The 20,716-nt window shown below is 42.7% G+C and overlaps 1 long non-coding RNA gene across 1 annotated transcript; it reads right to left on the minus strand.

Moving 5' to 3' along the window:
• Window positions 1-8,483: 8,483 nt before the first annotated feature.
• LOC144327520 (uncharacterized) lies at window positions 8,484-17,797 on the minus strand. Its single transcript, XR_013392594.1, has 3 exons — window positions 13,649-17,797; window positions 11,992-12,108; window positions 8,484-8,723 (listed from the first exon to the last, which is right to left on the minus strand). It is a non-coding gene; the product is annotated as an uncharacterized LOC144327520 (long non-coding RNA).
• Window positions 17,798-20,716: the final 2,919 nt, after the last annotated feature.

The following is a 20,716-nucleotide window of genomic DNA, read 5'->3' on the forward strand; positions in this document are numbered from 1 at the left end:
GGACTTTCTTCTGAGAAACTGTGTAAGATCTCATGTGCTCTGCAAGATCGCACATAGTTTTGGAAGCAGTTTCAGCCACGTTTGGTGCCTCTTCGATGCCAGTGGTGGAGGCGGCAGGGCAGGCAGCGTACCTATGGGGAGACTGCCTTGCAGACCCTCCAAGTCTCCCTATTTTCCAGGGATGCCCCTGATTTAGAGAAGCCATCCTGGTTTCTGATTTGATCCTGGAATGTCCCTATTTTCATTGGAGAAATGTTGGAGGGTATGGAATTATCTGACCCCCAACCATCTGAAGGCAATGCTGTATAGGGAAGTTTTTTTAATGTTGAATGTATTATGTTTTTATATATGTTGAAACCTGCCCAGAGTGGCTGGAACGTCCCTATTTTCATTGGAAAAATGTTGGAGGGCATACCAAGCCTTGGAGGTTTCAGGCACTCTCCACAGTGCCTGAATAGCAGATCCGGTTCTGATGCCTAAGGTTGTTCTGCAGGTTTGTTGATGTTAATTGTTAAATAGAGTAAAGAAATGATTTGAATACATAATAGTACTAGGGTGGTACAGCCATGACTCAGACTATTTGAATACCTGTTACCACATTAATAGTTGGCAACATACTATGATTGCAATGGAAATATTATTCAAGGCTTTGTCATCCACAGCTGATGTCTATTTTAACTAAATGTCTTCATTTAGAATTACATCCATCCAGCTAAACTTTGATTGTCCAAATGTTCTGGATGCCTTCAAGGCCAATTCAATTTACTTGTTTGTTTATTTGTTAAGAGAGAGAGAGAGAGAGAGAGAGAGAGAGAGAGAGAGAGAGAGAATACTTTCCCCATTGATTCCATTGTGTGGAGTTACTTAGGAAATCATTTATTTATTTATTTATTAATATCCAGGCTTTTAGTAGGAATAAAATGGTTTAAAGTGCAGCTGCTCCCTGGCTTGAGCAATAGTGCAGATGGGGCCTGAACGCTGGAAGACTTTGAGGACAGACAAAAGGAAGCACTTCTTCACACAGTGCACAGTTTAACTATGGAATTTGCTAACAAAATATGTGGTGGTAACCTCCAACTTGGACAGCCTTAAAGGGAGATTAGACAAATTCATGGAGGTTAATGGCTAACACTGGCTACGAGAAATGGTGGCTGCATGCCACCTCCAAGATCAGAGACAGCATGCCTCTGAATGCCAGTCTCTGGGGAGCATCAGTGGGAGAAGGCTACTTGTGGGTTTCCCACTGACTTCTGTTTGGCCACAGTAGAGAACAAAAAGCTGCACTTGATAGGCCTTTGGTCTGCTCCAGCGAGGGCTCTTCTTATGTTATTAGCTGGGGGTGGGGAACAGCCTCTACTGTCAGCTGCTGCTTTCCCCAGAATGCAACAGAATGAAGCAATGCCCAGGGCATTCTGGGAAAATAGTATGGCTGCCAAGAGAATTCCAAGCCCCTAAGCCTGAATGAGTGTTGAATTCAATGAGCAGACTTGGGTTAATGACTAAGAAATCAATTTGTACTCTTTTTTTTCTTATGACACTTGTCCCTAAATTAACATGCACTTCTCCCTTAAATGTTTGTTGCTCTGAAGTACCTGATCAGTAGATTGATCCCAGCATCTCAAGTGCAGAGAGCATGTATAAGTTATGCAGACTACATTCCAGATATAGAGGTTTATAACCGTCAGCGTTCTGGGTAAAAAGGACTAAATTGGATTGTGATTTATTAAAAGCGTTGCAATGAGGTCAATATTCAGCACCCTGAGACTCTCAAAGGGTGACCATATTCCCATTAAAGGATAGCCATCTGTTCTGAAGGACTCTGAGAGGACAGTTCTCTCTTCGAAGGTGTCCTCCATTTGAGGGCTCTTATAAGGAACTATAAGGAACTATTGGGTAAAACCTCAGCGCCTAGGACTTGCCGATCGTCAGGTCGGCGGTTCGAATCCCCGCGGCGGGGTGCGCTCCCGTTGCTCAGTCCCAGCGCCTGCCAACCTAGCAGTTTGAAAGCACCCCTGGGTGCAAGTAGATAAATAGGGACCGCTTACTGGCGGGAAGGTAAACGGCGTTTCCGTGTGCTGCGCTGGCTCGCCAGATGCAGCTTGTCATGCTGGCCACGTGACCCGGAAGTGTCTGCGGACAGTGCTGGCCCCTGGCCTCTTAAGTGAGATGGGCGCACAACCCTAGAGTCGGACACAACTGGCCCGTACGGGCAGGGGTACCTTTACCTTTTTATAAGGAACTATAACAAGGGAGAGCCTTGAAGTTGCCCATCAATATCTAGCAACATCTGGTCAGCAGACTGAGAAGGTACACGTCACCTGATACCTTCCCCCTCTATGGTGAGAAGTATTATATTTCTATTTAAATTATAATAATTATTTCTAAATTAGCATCTATACATTTATATTATCATGTGCCAATTTTATGCCAATTGTCTGCAACATAATGTTTTGGAGTGACATAATGCAAACCCTCTCTTCTAGTGATGCATAACTGGTCACCCTAGACTCTCAGCTTCATTTAAAAAAAAAAATCAAATAGCTGAAGAAACCTTGATTATAAATATTGATGCTAGTATGGGGAGCTGAGACTCTCCAATCTTTTGGTCAATGTAATACCCACAGTCAGAGCTCAATGAATCCCTCGAGTTTGATCTTCACACTGGCATTGTGTTTAAAAATACTCTCCAAAGAATGAATTCTTTTCATGTCTTTATTCAGGTAAATACAGAAACTGTTGCAAGTACTATGCTAAGCACACAAACTGCAATTCAGTGTGTCAGCTCCCACGGCTCCCAGGGTGCTTCCAAAGAGAGGCTTAATGTTACAAATGGGCCCTTCAGATATTACAGCTGACCACAGGTGTTGTTGTTTTTTAACTTAATGGATTTTCAGAAAGTTTAAATCCAGATTAAAGTGGAGAGGATACAGAACTGGTATTTTGATGCTGATGATGCCGTGTTGTCAGGGACTGTGCTGAGGAGGGCTACAATGAGGAGGCGTGGTGGGAGCCTCCTCCTCCCCCTGACCCTGAAACTCCCCAGCAGCAGGAGGACAATACAGTGGTACCTTGGGTTAAGAACTTAATTTGTTCTGGAGGTCCGTTCTTAACCTGAAACTGTTCTTAACCTGAGGTACCACTTTAGCTAATGGGGCCTCCAGCTGCCACAGTGCCACCGCCGCATGATTTCTGTTCTCATCCTGCAGCAAAGTTCTTAACCCGAGGTACTATTTCTGGGTTAGCGGAGTCTGTAACCTGAAGCATCTGTAACCTGAAGTGTCTGTAACCCAAAGTACCACTGTATAGATTTAGAACAGTGGTTTGCAGAGGGGTATAGTTCAGAAGGGAAAAGCTGGGAAGAAGAAGACTCCTTTCACTTTGTTCTGCTTATCTACTGCCAAGGAGGGAGGAGGCTGATTCTCTGAGGCCTGACATGTGTTCTCATTGCAGAAAACTTGCAGGGATGAGCAATGCTGATGTGGAAACACTTTTAAGGTGGAATGAATGATGCCGCACTGAGTCACAGCTGGTGCTTGCAATGAACCAACTGGTTTCATATGCAGTGCCAGGCATGGGGGCAGGTAGGGACACGACTGCCAAGACACAACCAAGAGCCTTAAAGTGTGCTTCCAGCTGTGCATTTGCAAGGGCAAGAGAGCCAAGGCCTGCTCTTTGCTGCTTTTCACAGAGGTTCTGAAGTGCCTGACAGCCACCTGACTGTTGGGTGAGAACAGCTGTGCCCAGTGCGGCACCAAGCTTCCTAAGAGAGCATAGGGCTGGCAAAACCTTTTATGCCGGGGTTCCCAAGTGCCTGACATTCAGTTGTCTGTCAGATGCTTGGGAACTGCACAGAACATTTTGACAGGTAGGTGAGACAACCCACACACCAGTCACCTGGCATCATCATAATGCCATGTGATTGACAGGTAGATTTGTTCCACCGATTTTCAAGGTTGGTGCTAAGGATCTGACCTCCAGAGTTCAAATGGTTTCCCTCACATCTGATGTAAAAAATAAAAGATTAGGAAGAAGGAGGTAAAAAGCAAATACTGTCTATTGGTAACATTTAACAAGCAAGCAAACAAGTAGTTCTACTTCAGTTCACTAGTCACATTCAGTTCAACTGGGCTTGTCTCGAAGTTCAGTGTGCTTAAGGCGATAACTCTTTATAGAAAATGAAGGCTTTATGATAGGTTTACCCCAGCAAGCTTTAATCACACAAGCAAACACGGAACTGTCCTTTACTCCTGCACTGCAGGCAGGGAAGTTCCGTAGGAAACGCCCTGGCTCACAAAGGATACAGTTGCACACAACCCCAATCTCTGAGCGGTGCAAGATTCCAGGGGTTCCAGGCACTTACCCACAGTTCAGTTTCCTTGGAATGAGGAACAGTGGAGACTGTGATGTCTATAGGATATATGGTTAATTTACAGGTATAGACAACCTGAGCCTGTGATGGAGGGGCTCACAGCATTAACACTCAGTAAAGTTTTACTTCTCTCACAGCCTTGGATTCAAGCAGAAATCAAGCATGCCTCTCCCTCTTGGGCAGGGGTCAGCAAATTTACTGCACCTCGGGCCAGTGTCTCCAGCGCCGATTGCGTGGCGGGCCGGAAGGCTGGGGAGCGCGTGCCCATACGCGTGCGCACACGCTATTTCCAGCACACTTCCGGGTCAGAGGAGCACCGGAAATAACTTGTGCACATGTGCATAGGCCTCCTCCGACCCAAATGTGCACCGTAAATAACGCTTGCGCATGCACAAATAACGCTTGTGCATGCACAAATAACGCACGTGTGCAAATAATGCTTGCGCATGCGCACAAGCTATTTCCGGTGCTCCTCTGACCAGGAAGTGGGCAGTCACGCAGCGCAGCGCCGGTAAGAGCGGGCGGCGGCAGCGGGCATCGCCACGGGCTGGATAAGTGAGTCCCTCAGGCCTTATCTGGCCTGCAGGCCTTAGTTTGGCGACCCCTGCTCTTGGGCTTCTGCCTGCAGCCTGCTTCTGGCCTAGCTGTCACACACCTCTGGCCCTTGTCCTTCTCACCGACAGCCAGAAGAGGGAGGGGGACCCACCTCTTTACCTTCTGGCACAAAGTCACTTCCTATATTACCCTAATAACCCATACTTAGGGGGGCATTACCTTACCAAGACACTGGCTTGGCTGTTCCAACAACGGAATCCTCCATTAATTTTAACTCTTGCTGGATCCAGGAAATAGAAGGGGCTCAGGCATACAGCCTAACCCCACACCAAAATCACAGAATTGCATTTCAGTGTGTCTGATCTGTCTCTTGGGAACTGTGGTACTTTCAAAATGTCCTTACCGTTCACCTCTAATCCTTGATTTCATTTCCACTGGGGTTCTAAATGAGTTCAGATCAATTTTGTCCTATACACAAGCCAGATAGTTCGGGTAATACAAAATATAGTTGCTTGTGTATGATCAATATGGATCACAACAGTTTTGCAAAATCCAGCACAGTTTTGCTGTGTTGGTACTCCACAAAAACCACATTAAAGCAATCCAACAGTATGTAAGCAGAACTGACTGAGCAGGGAGAAAACAGGGGCGAGTCCTCAGCCGTGGGCAGTTTAAATAGCCTGCTCCATGCCCCCGGACCGTCCGGATTGGGAGGCCTAAGGATGACTTGGCCAAGGACCATCCAGTGGCGCAGGGGTTATCCCGCCCAGTGCACATGAGGAGGGCTTGTTCCCAGCCCGCAACGTCATCTCCCTGGGAATGGGAAATGGCTTAAGCAGGAGATCTGATTTGTGCACAGAGCATCCATGGGAGCCACCCCTCTTTTCTCTCTCTTATGTACTAGTCTTCAGTTCTAGGAATTTTCAGAGTGACATACGCAATAATGAAGATCACAACAATACCAAAAACAAATGAAACCGTACAAGAAACAAAATTACTAATAAAAGTCAGAGTTGAAATGTTAAATTTAAAAGGCCTGGAGAAATAAACATGGAGTTCCAAGTGCTGAGAAGATGTTGATGCCACACAAATCTCCTTGGAAAAGAAATTGCACAACCAGGGTGCCACCACTAAAAGGGCCCTATCTTTAGTCACCACCTGATTGGGGTGTGTGTCAAGGAAGGGCCTTCAAGGCTGATCGTAGTGCACAACTCTCCTACAAATTAAGAGTTGTGTTTGTAGCTATGGATTAGTCCCTAGCTGGATAACTGAAGCTGCTATGTGAAACTGGGAAATAAATTCATTCCCAGATCAAATACAGTAGACATACATGAGATGCCCATTTCAGGAGATGCTGGTTATAATTAGAAGCTGCAGTTCATGCTAGAATGCATCACAAGTTTTGTTTTTATTCTGCTTATATATGTTGCTTTCTTTAGATTGCACTGATTAGTTGCTCATGGCATATAAAGTAAAAAATAACCCCAAGAAAACAATTCTTAATTCAGCACTCAATGTACTAATAAGGCCCAGTACAATATTAAGCCATTGCACTTAGGGAAGGAAATGTCTTGTAGAAAATTGTCCGGGTACTGTTTTCCTACGTGCCACAAAATTCAAAATTGAATGGCAATCTTGTTTCATGGATTCTTCTTCATTCCAGGAAGTGTGTACTTAGGATGCAAATTTCAGTATTTTTCACAGAAATTGAGTAGTTTAGTTGATTCCACATAGCCACATTGTCATACAGCTTAAAGATTTTGTGACCAAAATCTCAAATCGGTTAATGATTAGCCTTGCTAGGGAGGATAAAGGTAATAATATAAAGAACAGTGTGTCACTAGTAAAATCTGGTCTAGCAGGTCTGCCCAACCCCAGAGTTAATTTAAGTAAGTCCCTAGAGATTTTGTTAAATAGATAAACTAAAAATAAAACTTTGATTCCCTCCCTCCTTTCTTCTAGTTTATTTAAGATTTTTTTCATGTATAAGTGTGGATCATTTAATTTTTCTTTAACCCTCTTATCACACCAGGATTTGTATCATTAACTGCATTTGTGGGAAGTGGAGGGCAGGAAGGGAAGGAGGGATTGACAAAATATGGGGAACTGTATGGTGGAAACAAATAGAAAGGTGAAAATCTAAAATATTAATAACAAAACAGAAAGAAAATAAAGGGGAACTAGTTAAATAAATAACACCAGAAATAAATGGTGAGGCAGGATATGAACATAAGAAAAGCCCATTGGATCTGGCCAATGGACCACTAGTCGAGCATCCTGTTTTCACCATCAAGCAGGACCTGAGCACAATAAAACTTTCCCCTCCTTTGGTTTCCAGCAACTAGTATTCAGAAGTATTGCTATCTCCAGCTGTGGAGCCAGAGCATAGCCATCATGTCTAGTAGCCATCATGTCTAGTTATCCTCCATGAATTTGTTCAATCTTCTGTTAAAGCCATCCAAGGATCTGCTAGCAGGAACTCAATCCTCAATTTCTTTCTCAGTTGTCTCTGCTATGACAAATTTTCAGTTGTACGCCTCTTGGACAGGGAACTTTCCTCTTGTAATTTATACGAAAAAGAACAATAACTCATTGTCTGGAAACAATGGGTCACAGTGGTCTGCATCTTCTGATGGCCAGGTGGCAGGACCAACACAAAATCCTCAACAAAGACAGCCATTATACTTGTAGATTCCTTAGCAAAGAGTCATAGGAACACCAGTTGGGAAAACTCTTGTGTGAAGAGGCAAAGTCTTTACAGGGTATTCCATTTTAATATTAAATTTCCTTACTTTACAGAGTTTTGTTGGATTTCAACAAACGTCACTAGAAATACATTAGAAGCGGCTACCTCTCTCAAATGAGGATTTAATTTAGGCACAATCAGATAAGAATGATATTTTCATTAATCCTCAGAACCTTAAAGGCATTGTCCAGTATGCTAGGAGTGAAGGTACAGATACGTTTGATGAAACCATTAAGTTCAAAATGATAGTTAGGATATGCTTAATGAGTTTTAGCTGGCTCACGCAACAGACAGATTATAAGTGATGTAGATAATTCATAAAACTTAATTTAAAATGAGAGAGCATTTTTTTAAAAGAAACATTCAATCATCTTTTTTAAAAGAAGGAGGGAATCTATCAGTAATGCAATAAAGGAACAAAGGTAAGAAGATTCAGAAAATGCCTTGATGTCCTCTTCTACAATCCATTATTGATGTGTGTGTTGGTGTGTGTAATGTGCAATTCACATTGCAACTCAGAGCATGGAAAGCTAAAAAAAACACACCCAGAAAACCAACCACCTTTGGTTGCACTACATTTAGAGTGGTGGCTGGAGGGAAAGAAATAGATCATCTGAATCATTTACCAGGAACACAAACCACAATGATGCACATCTTCCAAATGAATGTTAAGTGGCAGTATTCAGAATATCCATTATGGAGAAAATTGAGCTCTATTCTGTATATGAATCTGTATATTTCTCTTGATTCAAGTGTCTTCTGTTTTGGTCAATTGGGATAATAATAATAATAATAATAATAATAATAATAATAATAATAATATCATCATCTTGTGAGACAATGGAGGAGTGCGCCTTTAGGGTTGAAGTCAAGCTGATGGAAGGTTGCAGCGCCAGTTGTGGCTATAGAGACTGATGCAGGAGAGACATGTTTTTTGCAGCAGGGGCAGACAAAGGCTTCCAGTTGTGCTGCTGCAGATGCACCATGGCGTTTCTTCTCTCTGCACTCCTCCCAGAGGTCATTTCTCCTCTCATCACTGCTGTGGATACATGACTTGATAACAACAACAACACTGACAATTGTAATTATGATTGTAATTACACTGCACTATCCCTGGAAGAATGAAAGGACAGATTCCTGCCTCTGTAGGAGTTTCTGCAATACGTTTAGCAGGATGCGAATTTGTTCGATTTTGAGATTTTACAAGGAATGGTTGGTTAGCTGACCGTTTTCAGGATGTTTTATGGGAGGTATGGATAACTTGTGGCCTTTTGGATATTGTTGGACAGCAGCTTCCATCACCCCTGAACACTGGTCACTAGCTTCATGGCCATTGCCCATAGTTACTTATTTTCTGAATCTGGCCCACTTGTGCTCAGGATTACAGGAAGAAACATCATTGTAATATACAGAGACATCCCACAACAGCCAATAGCTGCGTCCACATTCAGAGCAACTCTATTGCCTCCATCCAAAGCTGCTATGCTAATGAAAAACTGTTTAGTCATGGAATCTCTCACAACAATATATTTCTATCATTCTAACATTCTTTGTCAAAACACATTTTGCCTTTCATTGTTTTTTGTTCTTTTATATATATATATATAAAAAGTATTTAACAATGTAAGTATTAAACGAAAATGTCATGCCTCTCAATAACTTCCATTGTTGCAACTGTGGGAATGTAGATGGCTATGATATCACCACTGGGAACAATTTTTAAATTCCCATTGAGGGGGAAAAAGAGTCTATCCTGAACAGAACCATCTCTGTTCCATAGGCCCAACAGAATTTAAATTGGGAACTCAACCACCACAAGACCCCCTCCCTGCCAAAAGTGACTGAATTCACAAGGTACAAAGAGGAATATCCCATAGCTTCTGGGTAAACAAATTGCCATATATCTAAAACGCTGACTCATAAGAAAAATATTCAGGGTAGCACTTCTCTGAAATAGGGGTTTTTATGCTGACAAATAGTTAGAGAAAGATGCATGTAAGCAGACCTTTTAAGTACCCCCATATTTTATTTTCCTCCAACTTTAGCCCCATTTTCAGGTAGCAATAAGAATAAAATTAAAGAGGGAATAACATGTGCTAGTGCTTTGCTTCTCCCCACCTTCTGACGGTTGTAAAAGATGGGGGACACAAACAGAAACAAGCCACATAGACCACAAGCAGTAAGGCCAGAATTTGGCTTCTTTCCTTCTCCATACAGCACAGTCATGGGCTGGGGAGAAGCAAAGACTTGTATACATAAACACACCCAGGCAAACAAGAGGCAAGGGGACTTGATGAGGGCAGAGAACAGGTGGAGTGAGTGGTTGGTCTTGGGACAGTCTTGAGGGCCATATAGAAAGTCCTGGATTGACACATTGGGCCCCCAGGCCTGAGGTTTCTTATCCCTGTTGCTTGTCCTGCAATTACAGTTATAGTGAATGGCAAAAGAGAGAGAGATACTTGGCACCCACTTATTTTGTGATTCTAGCACCAGGCAAAAAAACTTTCATTATTTTCTAAGGCATTTTAAGTTGTGTTTTATATTCAGTTGTTTAATATTATATCTACCATATGCTATTTTATATTTAATAAGTCTTTTCTATTTCTTCTTAATATTATTGTTTACATTATTGGATTTTTATTGTATTGTGCAGATGCCATCCTGGGAAACCTTTCATTGTTTTCCTCTTCAAAATAAGTCAAGTCTCATTGTGGCATTAGTTGCAGATGTCTTTTGCCAAACATGCCTCTGTGTGCATGTGTGTGTGCACCCGCACACTTTTTTATGCACATGAATTTTTCATTTGCATGAGCAAAGTAATATGTGAGTTGATAGATGAATGAGTCTCAGCCGTGTCATTTTTCATGATTTCCAAATAGTATCCAAAATCGCAGACTTTACTGTGTCTGAAACTCATGAGCTGTGAGCTCTTACTACACAACTCGCATGAATGGAGAGCCCTCGCAAATTAAAAGGTGACACCCCACTGAGTGTAACACGTGAACCAGTCCTCTGCGAGAAGAGCCAGAAAACCTAGTCAGCAGAGAGGGAGAGATGCAGCGAGTTACAGCATATGGGCTCTGGACTGTTTGTTCCTTATTTAAACAGGAACTTCTGTAAGTAGAAAGTTCAACAGAGCAATAAAGTGAGCAGAAATAATCCAGATTATGTATTATGAGTAAATAGGGCAGTGAAACACAATATCTTAGCTTCGTCCATGAGCACAAGTGCACTTGACTAAAGGTAAGATATGACTGGTGGGCACTTGCTCAGGCTTTACACTTTTCTTCAATCAAAGGATGTGCCTACCATTTTTGTGGGGACATGGTACTCTCACTTCAGTGGAAAGCTTCTTCAGCGAGAAAGTTGGTGATGATCAGGAATCTATGTGAAATGTCCTTTTTATTCTGCATTTGTGATGATTTATGCTCAAGATGTTATGAGGTTGGTTGTATATATGTGACCTTGTTTTCAATACTGTTCATGCAAAGTGTTGCTAAGTTTCTAATCAGTGCATGTCCTGTGCTTTGTGTGTGTGCGTGTGTCCCACTTTTGTTGCACTATAGTCCAAGAGTGCCCCTCCAGAGGGCAATAATGCAGTATTGTTAGAGAAGCATCACAGAACAAAGCAGAATGATATGTGGACAGGCCACACCCCTACTGCAGACATTTTGTGATTGATGAAAAATATGAAATATGCCCACAGGTTCAAAAATGTTGGCAACTCCTAATTAGAGTGCCAGACAAGACCTGGGGAGATCTATGCTCAAATATGCACTCAGTCATAAAATTCACCAGTCGCCAACCTTAACTCTAACCTACGAGGGAGAACTATGTATGCTGCCTTGAGCTTGTTGGAGGAAAAGCAGGATATAAATAAAGCAAATAAGTAAACAATAAATAACAGACCTGGAACTCAGGAGACTCAGGGTATTACATTAATTTTTCCATCATTTATCCTCCACCTTCCCACAATTTCTTGTAAGCCCCCAAATGGTAATGATTTTCCTTTTTAAAAAATATTGTGCGCTTCTTCACCTTAGTGATGTGATACCAAACAGAGGACGATCTAAAGGTCTGGGTTGTAATCGTAGATTCTGTTTCCATAAGCTGGCTTTTTTTTGAGAAGGTTTCCTCAAAACTTCCTCACCTTCAGCTTACAATGAAGATGTGAAAGCAAGTAAAATCCACCTCTTACTAAAATCAACAGGAAACCCTCATGCTTCTGGCAACAGAGGATGTGGTATATTATTCACGCTCAAGTAGAACTCTGCATGCGACCTGATTGCTTCTTTCCTATGAAATATCAGCCATAAAGTACCTGTGAAGAGCAAGGCATTCTTCTGAAAGAATTTTTCCATGGGGTGCTGGAGGAAAAAAAAAGGGAGAGGAAGGAATTCGCCCCTGCCTTCACCTCTGCTCTGGAATGCTGATGGTCCTGTGGAGATTCCAGAAATTGTTGGAAGTCATAATTATTGATTGAGAAGCCACATGTGCATTCAACTCCCTGCTAAACAACCAGTTCCCTCAGGCTTAAATTATCCTTAAAGGCAAGGTAATTTGTTCCTGTGGTCGGACTTCACTTAACACAAACCTCGTATGCTATTGAATATACATGGAACAAGCAGAGAGCTAGGGCACAAGCACCCAGAGATGGCCCAAGGCATTTCTGTGCCCATGGCATATGATTTAAATGGCACCCCTCCTAGTGGTAAAAATAATGGACAGAGCAACCCAACTGGAGAATCCAGGCTGGAAGAAACACCAGTTCCAGAGCCATGCTAGTCATGCACTGACCAGGACAAGAGTTGGGAGGGGATTGCCTCTTGACACACCCTGCTCACACTCATTTTATCTCCTTACAACCATTGGAGCACTGATGGTGGAGGGGCAGCAGCTATACCAAAAAGGCTTCCAAAGACAGGTCTTGTCTCTGTTGGGAGACCCCCAACATCCTATGCCCCCTAGGTCACCTTCCAAGAACCACAGGTTTGCACCCTAAATTGTACTCGTTACATTATTTCTTTTTCGACCTTTAAATAACACCTCGTAATCCGCATCTGAGTCGCACCACAGCTGTGAGATGGACAGTGTGTGTCTGTATTGAAGAAAATCCTCTTCAGACATTATTTATTTGATTTATATGATATCTCCCCCCCCCTCCGCAAGGAGTTCAAGGTGGCATGCATGTATGTTTCCCCCCTCCCCATTTTATTCTCACAACTACACTGAGTGTTAGGTTAGGCTAAGAGACAGCGACTGGCCCAAGGTGACACAGTGACCTTCATGGCTGTATGGGAATTTGAACCCTGGTCTCACAGGTCTTAGTCCAACATTAACCACTACACCACACGGACTCAAATCATAGGACTGGGTAATATACAAAGACTCCCACACTCCTATTTGGCTCAGGAGCTGCAAGATTCAGTGTAACGGTGGTTAATGCTGCAATATTTGGCCAGTATTATTTGGTGTTTTATCCAAGATTCCAGGGTGCTGCACATATGGAATTCAACTATGGTGCAGAATTTATTTGACAAGGTAGGAGTAAATACCACAGCCTTTCTTACCTCCTTTCACATCTGACAGACCTTCTGCTTTTATGCTCTGGGAAATTGCATGGGATATTTTGACAGCTGAAAGTGATTTTTGTATCTGACACAGCCGTTCAGGTTCAGGTTCTAAAATATTAACAAGCAATCTCGTGCTCTCGTTGCTTCTCTCAGGGTTTAGATTACAGAATTTTGCAAAGTGCAGTGAAAAGGATACGTTCATGTTCCTCTTATTCAGGGATGAGGAACCTCAGTCCTGGGGCCTGCGTGTAGCCCCTCAGGTCTCTCTGCCAGACCCCTGGGAATCTTCTTAGGCCATGCTCCTCCTCACACACGCCTCTCCCCAGGTCACACCCTCCCATGCCCTTCTCAAATACTTCTTCCTGGTGGAAATGGGTCCTCAAAGCAATAGTGTCTTCTGCTTACCTGGATGGAGCGTGGAGAGTGCCATGTATTGGCTCTCCTGGCTTGCTGTACGAGGAGCTGCCTGAGTTAACTCTCGGGCATGGTGTTTTTAGTTTCTGTTCTGCTTGCGCAGCCTGCTGTGTGGTTTTTAAGTTGATCTTGTCTATGCTACCTCAGTGCAGCTTCAGAGTGTTGTGTTTGTGAGTGTGGGTGAAGAAAATATGGGTTTTCCATGGCTGAATGTTGCCTACTACACCAAAGTTGGAGCCACATCCATTGCTCCTCCCCCATTTGCCTATGGCCATATCCTATAATAATTATAATTTATTATTTGTACCCCGCCCATCTGGCTGGGTTTCCCCAGCCACTCTGGGCAGCTTCCACAAATACCAAAAATACACTAATATGTCATACAATACATTAAAAACTTCCCTAAACTTCCTAGCTGCCTCTGGCACTCATAGCTGTCAACTTTTCCCTTTTATTAAGGGAAATTCCTTTATTTTGAATAGGATTCCTCACAAGAAAAGAGAAAAGTTGACAGCTATGCTGGCCCTATTCACCACCACTAGTCTGTAGCCTCTGGGAAGTTGCCCATGAGGGAATGTGGCCTTTAGGCTGAAAAAAAAAAAAGCTCCCCACACCTGTCCTATGTCTATACAGTGGTACCTTGGTTTTCGAATTTAATCTTTTCCGGGACTCTGTACAACTCCCAAAACCATTCAAAAACCAAGGCATGGCTTCTGATTGCCTGCAGGAGCTTCCTGCACTCAATCGGAAGCTGCGGAAGCCACGTCGGATATTCAGCTACCGAAAAACGTTCACAAGCTGGAACACTTACTTCCAGGTTTGCGGCATTCGGGAGCCAATTTGTTTGACAACTAAGCTGTTCGGGAACCAAGGTACCACTGTAGTTATATTTTTCTGATTTCCCATTTTACCCCATGCTTAGGTTCTTTTGAAAAGCATAACAGAAGCCTCCAGAAGTGAGCTGCCACAACGTGAGGAGCAGAAGTTCAAATGCACTGGTTGAAGGGGAGCAGGTACAACTTACTGGGCTGCTGGGAAGGGGAAGGGGGGTCAAGCCAGGCTGCAGGTTCATTGGAGCTAGATCCTGCTTCAGGATACTTAAGCAATTTGACCTTCCACAACAGTTCCTCAAAAGCGCTTCCGGTGACATGAACATTTGCCAGCCAACCTTGACCCAAATCTAGGAAACACTCGCAGGAGTAGCACACAGAAAGGAGGGATATAAAATACTGTAATTTCATCATTGTTTTTCCTGCTTGGTCTCTTAAAAGAGTAAGAAGATAAACGAGACCTACGGGAACTTACAAGGCAAACATGGTGACTTGTGGAAAGAACTGTCCTGTACAGATAAGAACAGAATTAAAGTCTTTTGATATACAACTGCACTTGATTTATTTTAAGGCAATAAGGTTCATTTGGAAACAAAACATGAGTATTTTAAATTCCCAGCAGTATTTGTGAATCTCATCTTTATTCATTTTTACACTTAAAATCTGTGTTTCTGGGTGTGGGAGAATTCAGTATTGGGTTCCTTTCCCATAACAGCTGAGTGTACTAGGAGGATATACTTAAAATCGCCTCACCATCTCCATGACACAAGAGCCAGTTTCCATCATGGAAACTAACTTCCCAGAAACAGAGAGTACAACTGATACAGGCCCTCTCATCCTGGAAACAAGAGATATCCCAATGTTTTGTTGTAGTTAATAACTGCAAGGTGTTTAACGTGTATTGCAAATATAAAAGAAAAAAGATGAACAGTGGTGGGAGTGGAATAAAATTGGCTAGCATCCAAGCAAGGCTTATAGATTACAAAAATAGTTTATTTGGCTACATAGAAACTGAGCAGATAAAGAATCAAACCGTAGAAGAAGCACATACTTCGAAAGGCTGGGGAAAGGACACAGGAACTAGATAAAGAGTGAGTCAGCATGAAGCTATGCTCAAGAAATGAAAAATGAACACTTGGGAAATGAGACAAGTGGAAATTTGGTTAGCTCCATAGGCATGAATCAGCAAAGAGATACTGAAATACTATCTCTGCACCATGCTCCCATCCATGAGAATGGATCAGTAGCTTCCTATAAAAAAATAAGGGCCATTGACCTTTTATATTTGGATACAAAACACACACAAATAGTATGTTGGATATGAAGACCTTGAACATACAGGAGTGGCAATATCTTTCCTCTTGTGTGTATTTTAAAGTGAAATGTGATCTCTAAACATGCACTTCCATATTTCACTAGTCACATGAGCATTTTGTATTAGGGATCTATAGCAAAAAAAAATTTAAACAAATTTCAATAAGCAGACACAATGAATCTATAATAGGTGATCAGCAGAGTTTATGAGGCAGAGGGCCTGTCTGAATGGTGTTTGCGGCATGTAGTTTAACAGGAATGGCTGGACCCGTGGAAGTCCAGCTATGCCAACCGATGCCAAAGATGTTTACATCCAGTGTCACGGGGTTATTGCAGTGCAGATTAACATTTGGCATGCCAGTATGAATGATCATGTGTGGCAGTGGAGTATCAAGAGCTGAACCAGGCTAAATTCTGCACATGGGTTCAGTTTTTTGTAGCCACCCACCATGCACAGTAGAAATCATAAGAACAGGGCAAATGCTGAATGCCTGTATTCTCTGTGGTTGCACCATCATACAGTGGTATCTCTGGTTACATACTTAATTCGTTCCGGAGGTCCGTTCTTAACTTGAAACTGTTCTTAACCTGAAGCACCACTTTAGGTAATGGGGCCCCCTGCAGCCACTGCGCCGCTGGAGCACGATTTCTGTTCTCATCCTGAAGCAAAGTTCTTAACCTGAGGTACTATTTCTGGGTTAGCGGAGTCTTTAACCTGAAGCGTATGTAACCTGAGGTATCACTGTATTATAGAAAGCACTTGAGAAGATCCAGAAGAACTCTCCCTTTTATCAGAGAGTTGTATTTTATTTACCTACAATTTTATTTTATTTTTTATTTTCTTACCTGTGTTTTCAGCATTTCACAGCCTGCAAGTCATAGCACCATATCTTTCTGTGGAGAAATTTTGTATCATACAGAAAACAAAATGTTCTGCAGATGTAGTCATTTAGGCCTTACATCAATTTCATTGTGAAACTGGGACACTGCAGATTAACTCCTTGTTCTAAAAAAGAATTTCTTTTGGTTTCCTCATCTAATCATTTCTGCGCAGTCAGTTCAAAACCAAGATTTCAGCTGGGCCAGGCAAGGCTATGCCTTGGTTCACTATGCTCCTCTTTCAAATCCTGTTGTAAGTGACTAATGAAGTTAAAGACTTGTATGGACGATCCAATTTTTCTGGGCTATGGGAGTGGCTTTTCTCTTAATGCCACAGTGGCATTAAGCACATTCCTACAACAGAGTACTCCTTGTGCTAACACAGTAAAGGAGGGAAAGTAGCCGAAGATTGGGGGTGGGGTGGGGGAGGGAAACATATCCTTTCGTTGTTACTCGTTGTTACACCATGGAGATGTGTATGCCAGTGCAGGAAAGTAAGTGTGCACATTGTTCCAAGAAAATGCCGGTCTTAAAAATATTGAAATAATTGGATTATTTTCCACAATAATTTTTCCTTTTAAAAAGTATACATTTATATTAATTAAAAGTTTATAAAATCCATTTTTTCTTCAGAGAATTGGGATCCCCTCCTCAGTGAATCTCCCCCATTAATCTACACTGGAAAGCTTAGGCCAGAGTAAATTTGGTTTAAGTGCAAATATATATATATATTTTAAAAAATCTGGGAACCACACTATTGGGGAATATGAGTTTGGTACTTAGTACTATGCAGAAAGGCCCAGCTCTCTTACCCCTCCATTTTGCTCAAGTGAGGCAAACGCATAGTCCAACCAGCTCCTGAATCCAGAGCCCAGGCTAGGTGCGGTGGGCTTCCATTTCCACCAGAGCTAAACATTATTTGCCTGCCCCCAGGGTCTATCTACATCTTCCCAACTCCCAGCAAGGTGTCACATGAGTTATCCGCCAAGCGTGGCCTGTGCTCTGATTGGCCATAAAATGCCAACTGTCAATTCATTCCAGGACGGGGGAAAGAGCTCTTAAAAATGGGCTGTGGTGAGCAGCCAGAGTCCACCAGTCCCTCACCTCAGGGCCCATCACCCATCATCAGAAAACCCTGGAACGGACCACCTACACTTTTCCTTATCAGGAGACCAAAAGCCTGTTAGTAACTAGGTCAGCATTGGTAGATTTGGGCTAAAGTGTTTTTATTTTCCATTCTATTTTGTCCCTCTCCAAAGACTCCTGGAAAGTTTGTTTGGGGTGCTGGGAATTGTAGTTCTCGGAGGGGTAAACTACTGTTCCCAGAATTCTTGGGGCGGGGAGAGAATGTGCTTTAAGCACTTGTTGTGTACGCAAATTGCAATTTGGTGCTTATGCAATTACAATCTCCCTCACTATGTTTTTGTCTTGCTCTCCCTTTTTGGTCTCCTGACTATCTCATCCTCACAATGCCCATCCTGTGTATGTCCCTTACACTGATTCATCATGTTTCTGTCTGACTCCATTCAGGAAAGCAAAAGTGTAGCCAGTCCTATCGTTAGAGCGAGTTTTTGAGTGTCATGAAAGGCTAGCGACAACTTGAACATTTATTTATTTTATTCTTATTGTATTTTTACTCCCAGGAAGAGGCATGTGTGGGATTTTGTGTCTAAGGTGCCAAAATAACTTGGCCAGCCTTAGGTACCTTGACCTAGGGCGGGGCGCCATTTGCTGTTCCTCCTCAGGCAGCAGGAGCCACAGTGCAGGGCGGGGAGACACTAGAAAAGCAGATGGATTAAGATAACAGTGAATTAATGAATTAAGACTAAGTGGGAAACAAGTTCCAAGATTTAAAGAAAACTGTTAGGAAAACAGTGATGAAATTGGAGGGTGCCGAACAGTGGCAAAGATGCTGTGTCTGATGAAGTGTTTGAAAATGTTGAGAGTTCAAGAAAGGCAATGAATGGACAGAATGTGGAGCAGGCCGAATTGGCGTGTTCACCAGGGTCACTCCCTAGACGGCAAATAAGTAGAGGTAGAGCTTGAAGTTTGGAAGCACTCCAGGGTCGGATTTAGGTTTGATGAGGCCCTAAGCTACTGAAGGTAATGGGGCCCTTTATATGTCCAGCTGTCCTTTGTCAATAACAAATTGTTGCTGTTTTTTGTGGAGTGTGGTAATTTATGGACCTAATAGGTATAAAGGTCCGTATAGTTAAAGCCATGGTTTTCCCAGTAGTGATGTATGGAAGTAAAGGCTGGACCATAAAGAAGGCTGATCGCCGAAGAATTGATGCTTTTGAGTTATGGTGCTGGAGGAGACTCTTGAGAGTCCCATGGACTGCAAGAAGATCAAACGCATCCATTCTTAAGGAAATTAGCCCTGATTGCTCACTGGAAGGACAGATCATGAAGTTGAGGCTCCAGTACTTTGGCCACCTCATGAGAAGAGAAGACTCCCTAGAAAAGACCCTGATGTTGGGAAAGATGGAGGGCACAAGGAGAAGGGGGCGACAGAGGACGAGATGGTTGGACAGTGTTCTCGAAGCTACAAACATGAGTCTGACCAAACTGCGAGAGGCAGTGGAAGACAGGAGTGCCTGGCGTGCTCTGGTCCATGGGGTCACGAAGAGTCGGACACGACTAAACGACTAAACAACAACAATAGGTATCTAAAGCCACATATAGAAATGAGCAAACCAGTGATATTTTAGGGAGCAGGCTAGCAGGCGGGGCCCATTACTTACATCATAGGAGCCTACGCAACACAAAACACTGTTGCTGTATGTAGGTTTTATTTTGTTTGTTTTTCTATCTTATATTTTAGAAATGTACATCCAGGTTTTTTTCCTTTAAATTTTTTTGGGGCCTCCAAGAGCATGGGTCCCTAAACTATAGCTTGCTTAGCTTATATGTAAATCCGGCACTGAAGCACTCCCAGGTTAATGAAGAAATGCTGTGTATCACTGATGAAACTGCAGTCAACGCATTTTCAAGCACTAAAACTGATTTCTAAGAAAGGTCATGTGAGTACACAGAAAGTTACATCTACGTTGAGGAAGAAAGATACCTATTCACTCTGCACATATCTGTGCATGTGTCTGCACAGACTTCCTGGTCTCCCACCTATCTTTCCTTGGCACTTGTAGTTTTTCTTGGTCCGCCTCTATCCTTTGGGCCTGCCCCCATCTCTCTCAGCTGCTAATCTATTAGTATGTCACATGTAGCTAAAACAGTCTTGCCTTAAGTGTTTTTATGTCTTGGCCTAGACAGAAGGTAGCTTAGGGAGGCGTTTTAGGTTTTAAAATGTGAATTCCTAAGTTCACAAGTTTCTTATGTATAGTCAGACCCTAATTCATAGCTGTATGCCATGAGCTTCTAATGAACCCTTCCGGACACAGACCAGTTGATAACTGGTATAGCTTTTCCATGAAAAGGAACAGAAGACACTTGCCTCTTCTAGGATGTGAACTTGGCCTTTTCAGAAACAAATCCACTATCAGATCCATTATTGTGTATATTGTTAGGCTTAATTTGAACAGCACAAAACAAAACTGAAATTAAAATCAGGTGCAAAAATACATTTTAAATTATCGGGGGTGGGGGTGGGGGGGTCTTTAAAAATAATAATTACTGCCACTTTAAACAGCTGCATAAGGAGAAGGAACTGATTCAGGCACCACCCCTGAAGTTCTACAGCTAGCCAAGTATTTCTCTCAGTCACTAAATAAATATACAATCGGTTAGTCACAAAACAAAATAGAGGTGTGTTGTGCAGAAGCAGGGTTTTCTTAAGCTCCTTTTTCCGGCCTTAGCTAGAATGTAAATTAAGAAAATCTGGATTGTCTTTTACTTGTTTTTAAGAGAAAAGTCTTTTTTGAGTGAAGGGATTTTGAAGCCACAGGGAGTGCTCACCCCTTTTTTCAACTGTTGTCCCTAGTAGCTTTTCTCCCTGCAAAATGCATGCTTTCCATCGGGGTGGGGGCAGGGAGTGGAGGAATTCCTGTGAATTGTGCTACTACCAACTTGACTCAGAAGC

The sequence above is a fragment of the Podarcis muralis genome, chromosome 4 (assembly GCF_964188315.1).
Source record: "Podarcis muralis chromosome 4, rPodMur119.hap1.1, whole genome shotgun sequence".
Lineage (NCBI taxonomy): Eukaryota > Metazoa > Chordata > Lepidosauria > Squamata > Lacertidae > Podarcis > Podarcis muralis.